This window comes from Miniopterus schreibersii, assembly GCF_964146895.1.
Source record: "Miniopterus schreibersii genome assembly, chromosome: 20".
In the NCBI taxonomy this organism is placed as follows: Eukaryota; Metazoa; Chordata; class Mammalia; order Chiroptera; family Miniopteridae; genus Miniopterus; species Miniopterus schreibersii.
The window spans coordinates 23,693,429-23,704,091 of record NC_138122.1 but is presented as its reverse complement, the minus strand read 5'-3'; the positions used below and the strand labels follow the sequence as shown (position 1 = coordinate 23,704,091).

Below are 10,663 nucleotides of genomic sequence, written 5' to 3'. Positions count from 1 at the left end.
CTCAACCGTGTTGTCTCAATGGGGAAACTGAGGCCCGAGGCAGGAAGTGGGCCTGTCCAGCTGGGACAGCAGGGTCCGTCTCCCCCCCCCCCCCCCCCCGCAGCTTCCCTCCCTTTCTGGCCCGATCAGAGCCCGGAGCCCCCGTCCGCCTCGGCCCTCCCGCCAGGGCCGCCCCCACCTGGGGAGAGCGAGCAGGACAGTGATGGATTTGGGCCAGCCTTCATTTTCATTCTCGGGCCTCGCATCTCAGCAGGCTCTCCCTCCCTCTCCCCGTCTCCTGCAGACGGATGACAGGCGAGAATGTCTGTGACCCAGAGAAATTATCTTCCCTTCTCTTTCACCGCATAATTTTCTGCCCTCTCGTCTGGACAAGCCTGGGTGATTTTTAGCTACAAAAAAAAGGGGGGGGGGGAAATTATCATTCAGAAAAAAAATAGGAGGCTCCTCGCTCTCCGCCAGGCTGTCTGCTGGGTGAGAATGAGAATCTCCCGTCTTGTGAACTGCTGGGGACTTCGGGGGGTGGCGTTCAAACTCTTGGGGTGACTGGGCACCCCCAGGAGGTTCCAGTGGCTTTAGGCACCTGCAGATTTTTCCAGGGGCACCCAGGACCCACCTGTATGTGGCTGCCCACCTGGAGGACTTCAGGGGACCACAGCGCGGTCATAGGTCACCTGTGAGTGCCACAGCATCACCTGGAGATCCAGCCGCACAGTGCCCAGGACCCGGCAACCATCCACCCAGCTGGTGGCTTTCTGGAACCTTCTCTCCCCGCTACCCCCCCCCCCCCCCACGGCCACACACTCAGGGCCTGCTCCACAGGCAGGCATGATTAGCATTATTGGCTCTTTAAAAAAATCCGTTTTATTTCTCTAATTTAAAATTTGAAACATCGGAACTAAAAATTTAGCAAATGAGGGCCCGTCTGGTGCTTTGTGTTAGCACCTCAAGGGACTCACCTATATTGCTAATCCAGCTGATTGACAACAGGCTAATCCCCAGCCCCAATCCCTTACTCCGCTTACCAACCCAGAGGTGCTTTTGACGAATAACAGTAAAACCAACGAACTGTCTTAGACAAAGGGGCCCGTTCATTTCATATAATGAAAAAGTTGGAGACAGGTGGCTGGTGTTTAGTGGCTCCTCTGTCTTTGTGATGCTCTTGGCTTTTCCCTCGAGGCTGCAAAACGGCTGCTGCAGCTCCAGGCATCACACCCGAGTTAAAGGCAAAGAGAACGGAGGAAGGAAGAGGGCCTGCGGTTTCGCCTTTTATCAGGAAAACGCACACTTTCCTGCTTCTGGCAGGTTTTGCTTGGGTCTGACGGGCTGTGACTCGGACACCTCAGCTGCCAGGGGGCAGGGGAAGCAACCGGAAGCAGCACAGGGGAAGGGGGCTGGAAGTAACTGGTTGACCCCCCAAATCTGCCGCACCCTCTTTCCACCCCACCTCCCACACCCACTGCCCCTCATCTCCGCCTTCTGAATGGCTGAACGGCGAGCAGTTGCCTCTATTGGACTAAATCTCTCTCAAGTCCCTTCTTACATCACCCGGGTCCCTGGAACCCTGGCCACCTCCAAGTCCTCAGGCCCAATGTCCTCCCGCTTCTCTTGAACTTGCTTGTTTATGTCTCCGCCGGGGATGCCGCCCGCCCACGCCCTTCTCAGCATCGCGTCACGGGCGGGGGGCTTCTGTTCAGTCTTTAAGTCTGGGCTTAAATGTCGCCTCCTCGGAGTGGCCTTCCTGAACCACCCGCTCTTGTTCCATATTTGTTCCCGGTTTACCGCCTCTTTCCCCAGGAGACCTAAGGAGGCAAAACTTCCCGTCCTGGCCGTGTCCCCGTGCAAAGCGCGGCGCCAGGCCCTCAATAAATATTCATGGGAAGAGTGAACACGGGGCAGTGTCGACGGTCTGGGGACTGCGGGCAGGTACTGGTGGGCGGGCCGGCTCCAACGAGCCCGGGCTTCAGATGGCCCAGGCAGGGCCGTTAGGAGGAAACCGCATGTGCGCGCCGCACAGAGTTCAGAATAGAACCACAAGAAAAAAGCAGTGGAATTTTGATAAAAATAGACACGTAATAAAAATAAGGACACGTCCCTGTTTCCCGGCAGCCTTTTTGCCCCATTCCCGTCTCAGGGACCTCGGGGCTGGAGCCGGCAGCAGCCCACAGACAGGGGAGCGGCTCTTCAGCCCCTTACGCAGCTGTCCCCTCGTGGCCCGAGCTGCTGGCTGGGCCCCGGCGCCCCCGGGAGCGGGGCCCCGGTGCACACGGCGCCCCGCGCGCCTCCGCGGGGAAAGGGCTCCGCTCCCGCCCGGCCTGGCTGGCGGGGGTCTCGGTGCACTCGCCCGGGAAGCGGCCACTCGCTGTCCTTTCTTCGCCCGGCGGCCTCCCACCTTGATGCCCTCCTTCTAAGGTCATCTTCATGCAAAAGCCAAGTCTACTAACCGTTAGACCTCCAAGGCCAGGCGTGTCTGTCATCTGCCACCCGGGTGCCTGGCACCCAGCGAGTGCCTATTACATGCTTGCTGCCTTCCCGCCTGAACCCCTCCTTCTGATCTTTCAGAAGACACTGCACCTCCCACGTGAAGCTTGTTGAACCCACTCTTGTCTCACTAGCTCTGCACCTCATCGGAAGGTCTCTTTAGCGCAGGGCCTGTGGCTCTGTCCTCGCGCCGGCCCCGGGCCACCGCGGAGCCGAGCTCTGCAAACGTCTGTGCCCGAGTCTAGGTCCTTCCGAGGAGTCAGGGCAGGGACTCAGGCCAAAGCCGGCTGTTGCTCCGTGCGAAAGGTGGTTAGAAGGAAGCATAAGGACGCCTGTCTCCGCCCCCGGGGGCCTGTGGAATATTCTGGATTTGAAGAACACCAGTTACACGTGAAGGGAGACACAAGAGAACAAAGTGGGAGGAGAGAGAAGCAGGAATCAGTCTTCGGAGGCGTCATCCAAATAATTTCTGGGGTCCTCTGGGCAGAGCCCCAGACCACTGTCCGTCTCCTTCCTTCCTGGACAACCTCAGCAGCGGAATCCCCTTCCCCCATCAGCCAGTTTGCTTCTCTGGGACCTCCCTCCACCCAGGTTCTGCTCAGGCCCCAACTTTTGAGGGCGTCCAGGGATTGTGGGCTCAAGCATTCAGCGTCCACTGCCGACCTCTGCCTGTCCGGGCGACCCCAGGTGACGTCCACAGGAGTGGGTGTTGCGAGACAGCAAACATTGGGGACCTTGAGCATCTGCCTGGAGGATGGGAGGGCGGCCATCTGGGCCTCGACGGGAGGAGGCCCGGGCTCCTCTCTCCAGCGCTGCCGTTATCAGAACCAGAGGGAACCTGCAGAGAGAGGAGCTGGAGAGACAGCCCCCCCCACCCTTGGTTTCCAGGCGACACGCAGGCTGTCTCGGTCGCTGTCATACAAACCCTCTTCCCGTAAGACGGCAGGTCCCACGGGGAGACGGGGTGAAGCGGAATATTTTATCAGCCGTGTACACATGTAACCAGGGCTGGGCTGAAAGCGGAACCTCGTCTCCCTGAATAGGGGACGGGGGCGGGGTGGGGAGGGCTGGCGGGGGTCAACAGCGGGAACGCGGCCGAGACCGCGGTTTCCGCCCTCCGCGTTGTCACCAAGGAAGACGTCCCCACAGAGGGCTGTTGTGGGAACAAAGCTGAAAAGGCACCTTGGTTTTGTATTTAGAAAAAAGAATCCGATACACACATCAAAGGTGAGGGGGAAAGTCAAAGCCACGCAGGCACAGGGGCCGGGTTCCTCGCTCCCGGCCACCTCCACTCCTGGTTTGGAGCCAGGACTCGCTCCCCACGACTTCTGATGGGTGCAAGTTCCAAGTTTACTCTGCAGCACGAGGTCAGTGTGGGGCTTGGACGGAGAAAGTGGGCTCTCCCCTCGGGGTCTGGAGGCAGGAGGTTGTCCGGGCACTCGGGGTGGAAGGTACAGCCTCTCACTCTGCTCCACGAAAGGCAGCCACCGCTCCCCTCCCAGGTGAGCACCGTTATCCAATGACCTGAAGAACAGGTGAAAATGGTCAGGTGGCGAAACGCTCGCTTTGCCCGTTAGTGGGGCAGTAACCGACCTCACAGCAGCGCCCAGCCCGGGTGCCCGAGGAAAGCCTGGGCGTGCTGTGCACAGGCCGGCTTATGGGTCCTGCCCAGCCTGTTGTGCTAGTGGGGGGAGTCGAGGGGGAGCAGCCAGGCCCACGTGCTGTCGGGGAGGCAGGAGTGAGAGATTTTTCTGGTGATTGTCTGTACCCACAGTTCTGGACAGAACACGGAATGGCTCAGAGGCAAAGACCCAACACCCTCCAATGGCCCCACCCAGATACTCAGGGTGGGACTCCTGCCACTGCTCATTCAGAAGTTTGAGATGATTCAAGTTGAGCAAAGAGGGACGGAGGGAGAAAGGGGAAAAGGGAGGGAGAGATGGGAAACGCGAGAACCCATCTGGGCAATGCATCACATTGAAATTGCCCCGCATTAAAAATTCACCAGCCAGTGAATTTTCAAGGGATTTGTAGTAATTAGATGACAAAATGCTGGCAAGTCTCAGGCTTGCCAAAGATGTTACTCAGGGGTCAAAGACTCGACACTTTCGGCTGGGTAATTTGTAAGTGTCAATCACTCGCAGCCATCAGAGAGAAGGGAGCGATCTAACGGCTGAATTCTAACTAAGTCCAGGCGCAGACCTCGCTCTGCCGTCTGCCAGCAAACCCCAAGACCCGGGCCCTCTGCTCGGGCACAGACAGTGCCGGGCCCGCCTGGGGCTCCGAGCCTCGCAGGCCAACCCGTTTCCCAATTCTTGACGTTATTCTTTCAGGAAGGCAGTGGCTGGGCAAGAGCTGACAACCCTCCTTGGTGGAGGGGTTTCCTGCGGCCCATTACCACTGAAGGGTGGAATGGGGCGTTTGTGTAGGCAACTGATTTCACAGCCTCCATACCCAGCCCCGGGCCTCAGTCTTCTCATCTGTGAAGTGGGGATAAGATTCACCTTGCACGGTTGCTCTGACTGTGGGAAGCCGAACCTGCTACGATTCCCCTGCTCAGTATCTATATGCCTTTGCCTCAGAAGCTCACCTGCCCTCATGGGATATTCTAGTTGGGGGAAGAGAGGAGGAAGGAACAATAAATAGAGAGCATGTTAGGTGACTTTGTACACGGAAGGGAGGCCTCCTGGATGGGCCATATCTGAGCAGAGGCCTGGAGAGAACAGGGGCAGTGGGTACTCGACAGAACAGACCTGCGAGGCACTGTTCTGAGAACTACCATGAAGCTGGAGACTGGGGGACAAAGGCGGGCGGGGGTATGGTGGGTCTTGGCCCCCTGAAGCCTTCCATGACTTGAGGCCCCGCGAAGCTGGACTCCGCACAGCCCCATCTGGACAGGCCCTGGTCCGAGCTGCCCCCAGAGCCCTCACAGAGAGAGAAAGCACCTGGAGAGGCCCATCTGTGGTGCCGCCCCGCCCGTGGGCCTGGCTGACCCTGCAAGAGGGTCTCATTCCAGCTGCTCGTGCTGATTGAGAGCGAGCTGCAGAGGGACCAGTGAGCCCGGAGGAAAAGTGATGCTGCCAGGACTGTGCTGCCTGGTGCCGGGTGGAAGGCGGTTTCTAAGATGAGGGGCACAGAGGTGCCTTTCTTCCCCTCACTGCTCCCACCATGGGGGTATTTTCTGTGAAGGGCATTGGCTTTGAAGTCAGACAGACCCTGGGCTCTGAAGCCTGACTCTGCTGTTTCTGAGCTGGGCAAGACACTGCATGGCTCTGAGCCTCAGTTGCTGCACCTAGAAAATGGGCACAGGAGACCCAAACACATGGCAATGGACAGGTCTTATTAATAAGCTCTTCGTACAGTTTGCTGCAAAGCGGAATCTATGTGCTGGAGATACTCATATAGTTGGCAAATACTGCAGCGGGGCCAGGGCTGGCATCTGTAAATCACTCCCCGCTGGAGCTCTTCCTGGTTATTTCACGAGTGGTGGTGGTGGGGGCAGCGCCCGGTGGTGGGTGTATTTATTCCCTCCCCTGCTCCCTTCCGGGGCCTGGGTGTCCCCAGCCAGCCTCCGCTGCCGCAGGTTTAACAGGGCTGTGAAACCACTCAAGGGGAAAATGAAACTACCCCGTGTCTCCTGGGAGGCAGTGGGCTGGGCCTCCCGAGCTGCGAAGGCCAACCCTCCCCACGGGCAGGCGGAGGACTGGGAGCCTCGGATGGGAGGCAGGCGCCCGCAGCACCCACTTGAGATGCAAATAAAAACTAGTGGCAGCTGCAAGTTGGCTGTCTATCCCCCGAAGCCCCTCCTGAGGGCTGCCAGTCTCTGCAGTTCAGGCTGGAATGTGGGGCTGACCGGCATCTGCTTAAGAATCGATGGGAACGTGGAGAGTAACACAGAGAACACATGATCACCACGGTGGCTGCCGTTTACTGGGCACTTACTATGTGCCAGGCGCTGGGCTGAAGGGCCTGGCCAGCTTCCCCTTAGTGTGTACTCGCGGGGACGGTGACCTTAACAGCAGCGCGGAGGTGAGAAGCGCAGGCTGCAGGCTGCCTGGTTCTCACTCTGGCTTGACCCTGGGGCTGTGTGACTGGGAAAAGCACCTAACCTCTCTGGGTTTCTGCTTTCTCAGAATGGCAAGAATGGCACCCATCTCATGAGATGGGGAAGGGTTAAGGAGTTAACCCGTGGTGAGGGCAGTGGTGACGGTGGTCACTATCAGGATGGTGGATAAACCAAGACTGAAATGTGGGAGGCCAAGGGAAGTGACCCTCGCCCAGTGCCCACCCCCAGGCCTGCTCAGGGATCCTCTTACGTGGGCGTTCCTGTCGCCGCCATTTTAAGGGAGAGGAGACAGAGGCACAGACAGGCCAGGCAGCTTGATCCCAAGGTCACAGAGCTTGTGAGCAGCAGAGCTGACGGCAGCCCAGCAGCCTGGCTAGTTCCCGCCCAGCTGTCCCTAATTCAGATACCTGACTCCAGGGAGGGTAGGAGCTCGGCACCTAAGGGAAGTGCTCAGAATGGGGGGCCTGGGCCCCACCCCTGACCCTCAGGACCAGGACTTCCTGCTTGGTGTTAGGGTCTGCCCCAGGTAACCCATCTTTCCTGGGTTCTCTGCCTGAACCCCACAACTGTGGTCAGGAGAGCCCGAGAGAGGCTCTCAGCCGGGCGGAGAAACCTGCAGGGGTCCCGCGGCCCAGAGCCTGCTCCCAGCCCCCACGCTGTCCGAGGCCCCGCAGGACCACCCTGCTGCCTGCAGCTCGGCTGTGGGGCTTCCAATTCTAGTCACGTCGTGCCCGCACCTGCCCGCTGCCGCACGCCACTGCCACTCTCATCCCTGGACCCAGTTTGGGGTGAAAGCCTTGCTTATTAGTCAATCTGGATCCCACTTACTGTGAATTACCAGGCCTGATTGATATTCATGAGTGGATACATCTGAAACCTCACTCTGCCGCCACGTGACTCCCAGCCTCGGGGAGGAGGCTGCTGTGCGGACATGGGGCCCTGCGCAGCCCAACCTGCAGTGGCGGCCCCCAGACGGGGACACAAAGCTCGCAGGGAGCGGCCCCTGGCTGACAGCATCCATCCCGGGAAGACGGGGCTTGAACAGACTCAGTCTTGGGAACGGACATGAATGGTTCCAGCTGTTGAAGAATCCTGAGCACCTTTTAAATGGGGCGGGGGAGGGCCGAGCACAGAACCTTCCAGCAGGAGGGAATTAACCTGAAGGTCCACTCACACCTGGGGACTGGATGAGCAGCACCTGGGGTCACCTGCTTGGCTAAAATTTTCCTGGTCTTGGCAATGAAGTCTCTCAATGCCTCTTTCTTTAGAGATGATCTGGGCTCCAGCGAACACCTAGTAGGTGCCTCCCACGTGTGTGAGCCACGCACGGCATCCACAGCCCGATTCCTCACCCTGTCCCCCCACAGTCAGGCCTGCTGTGGGCCCCTCCCTTGCTGAATTTGGGCTCTGCCATGTGACTTGCTTTGGCCAATAGGTCAGGTAGCAAACACGTCTTCCTGAGAAAGCAACAAGACCACGCGCTTCTTTGGGGTTTTCACAGACAACTACTGCTTGTGTCCAAGACAGCGGGCCTTAAACTTTTCCTGGGCTAAGAATCCATGGAAGCACGAGGCGCCCCTTTTCTCCAGAAACAAAACAAGAATCCATGGAAACATCACGTGTGGACCTTTGGATGATGCTCGCATGGGGTTAGGTTCTACTTCAGTGACGTGAAAGAAGTCAATGTCCTCATTTAAACCACTGATATTTGGGTGTCACAGCAGCGGGAACAGGCTCTAACCAAAACAGTGTCTCCACAAGACCAACTCGGCAGCTGGCTGCTGGCTTTGGAGCGGCTGCGACTCTTCGGCTGAGCCCCAGGTGGAGGAGCTGGCCTGCACTCTGGGGCCCAAGGACAGGGTGCTGCAGACCCAGTAGGTCATTTCCTTGAAAGCTGCAATTAAGGGGAAGTGGGGTTTATTGAGGGAGCTGGAGGGGACGTAGCCTTGGCTTCTGGTGATGCTCTAATTGGATTGCAGGGCCCTTTAATTCTGTGCTGAGCCACAAGGTCCTGAGCTCAGAGCTGGTGCTAGAGCACTGTGGCCTCATGGGAGGCAGGTGGAGAGCCTCCGTGGGAGTGGGGGACACTCCTTGACACTGGGGGGATGGGGTAACAACAGCAAACACTGGACCCAGTACTGCTGGTACTCAGTTCACAGGTGAGGACACTGAGGCTCTCAGAGGTCAAGAAACTGGCTCAAAGTCACGTAGCTGGAAAGTGGCAGGTCCAGGATGCAAGCCCGGCAGCCTGGGTAAAGAGCACAGAACGGAGAGTTCTGCCAAACCGTGGCCTTGTTGAAGCCGCTCGCCCTCTCTGGCCTGACTTCTGAGCTGTAAAATCCGAGGGGCGTGCTTCAGATCCCGCGGCAAACTTGATGTGAAGGGCCAGCCGGTCAATATTTCAGGCTCTGCAGGCCATACGGGTCTCTGCTGCTGCTGAAGGCAGGCAGCCTGAACAGGATGTGAGCCAATGGATGTGGCCGTGCTAATAAAACTTCATTTACGCACACAGGCTGTAGCTCGATCTGGCTTCCGGACTGAAGTCTGCCAACCCCTGGTTTAGACCATTCATGGCCCTTCTTTACCACTTCTCATATTTCCGTTCTTAGTAATTTTCTTTATGCCAATTCACTTGGCGATGTGAACTTGGCGAAATCACATCTTTGATGAGTTAGCTGTGTATTTGTATTTGTAACATACACATGAAAATAAATTCATAAATTAAAAATTTTTTAAAGGTTTGTCTGTGGGTTGTATAAAATCCTTGTGTAGCCAGAAGCTGCCGTCCACACTGTGTGAGGCCTGTGTGGACCAGTGGTTTTCAAAGCTCTCGGGTGCTGGGGGGGAGGGTGAATATGTGATGGCCGGGCCTTCCCCCGACTTTGAACATAGCAGCTCTGCTTTATCTGTGGTCTGTGCTGGATTCTGCATGAGACTTTTGTTGGAAAAGGGGGTCCTGTGGCCAAAAGAGTTTGGAACCAGCTAGAAGTGGCTTCAAAGTGAACTGGAAACTTGTGAGCTTCAAGCTGGGATTTCCTGGCTCCACTTACACATGACCAAGTGCCCCACAATGCTTCTTAGATTTCTTAGACACCGATGATTCCTCTCTGCGCCTGTGGTGCAACCCCTCAGGGAGCCTCCATCGGCCCCTCTGCACACCCGTATAGAAACAGCCTCAGCAACACTAGCGGAGATAACGCCTGCAGGCTGCCCATCTCCAAAGCACCCGGGGCCGGGCCTGGTGCACAGCAGGCTCAGTGAACATGTCGGACGCACGCACCAAGATATTTCATGTTCTCCTGGGGCTCCATGGCTCTGGGAGTCCCCAGGTCTCAGGGCCACCCCACCACCCTCTCTCCTCCCTGGAGCCCTAGGATGCCAGGGTGACACCATACTGAGCCGTAACCCTCACCCAGGGATGGACGGCATTTGACGATATTAAATAACCGCCTCACAGGGCCAGGCTCTCCTGCATTGAGAGCTGCCCTGGAGACAGGAGAACTGGAGGATGGGAACTTGGGCTTCCCGCTATCCTGGAGCTGGTGCCAGCCCTTTGTGTGGAGTCGTCTAGGGAATGCCACCTGCCTCTCAGAGCCTCCACGACTATATTCCCATGGCTGCTGGGAGGATGAGGTCGGGGAGCTCACTCCATCAACACTGCCAAGCACCTCCTTCCCGCCAGGCAGGAGGACACTGCATGAACCTCTCCTCTCCTGGGGTCTACAATCCGGGAGGACAGACGTGAAGCCACAATACAAACACGCATGGCTGGGACAGGTGCCAAGGTGCCCAGGAGGAGCTCAGGTGCTCTGAGGGCATCTGACAGGGCCTGGGCTTATCTGTACAGGGCTTGCAAGTCATCTATGGGGAGGTGTCTATTTCAAAGGCTGGGGCAATAGGGAAGGACAATTATAAAGCAAGTATTCCCTTCATCTTTCAGTGCTAATACTGCCGGAAAAAGAAAGGCTACATATTATTAGTGAAACTCAGCCAAAGAGAAGCAGGTGGAGAGAACCCTGGAGGCGTTTCCATGGCATGGGAGCATGTGTCCCAGTTCTGCGAGGCGCACCAAAGGGTTAAAGTCATTTTCATTAAAATTTAAATTTCAGCAGGCACTCC

The 10,663-nt window shown here is 57.4% G+C and overlaps 1 protein-coding gene across 1 annotated transcript in view; it reads right to left on the bottom strand.

Moving 5' to 3' along the window:
* Positions 1 to 3,649: 3,649 nt before the first annotated feature.
* RBM19 (RNA binding motif protein 19) overlaps positions 3,650 to 10,663 on the bottom strand; it is a 74,529-nt gene continuing 67,515 nt past the window's right edge. Inside the window, exon 25 of the mRNA XM_081123127.1 lies at positions 3,650 to 4,002. The gene's annotated coding sequence lies outside the window, so the exon portion shown is untranslated. The remainder of the gene's footprint in view (positions 4,003 to 10,663) is intronic.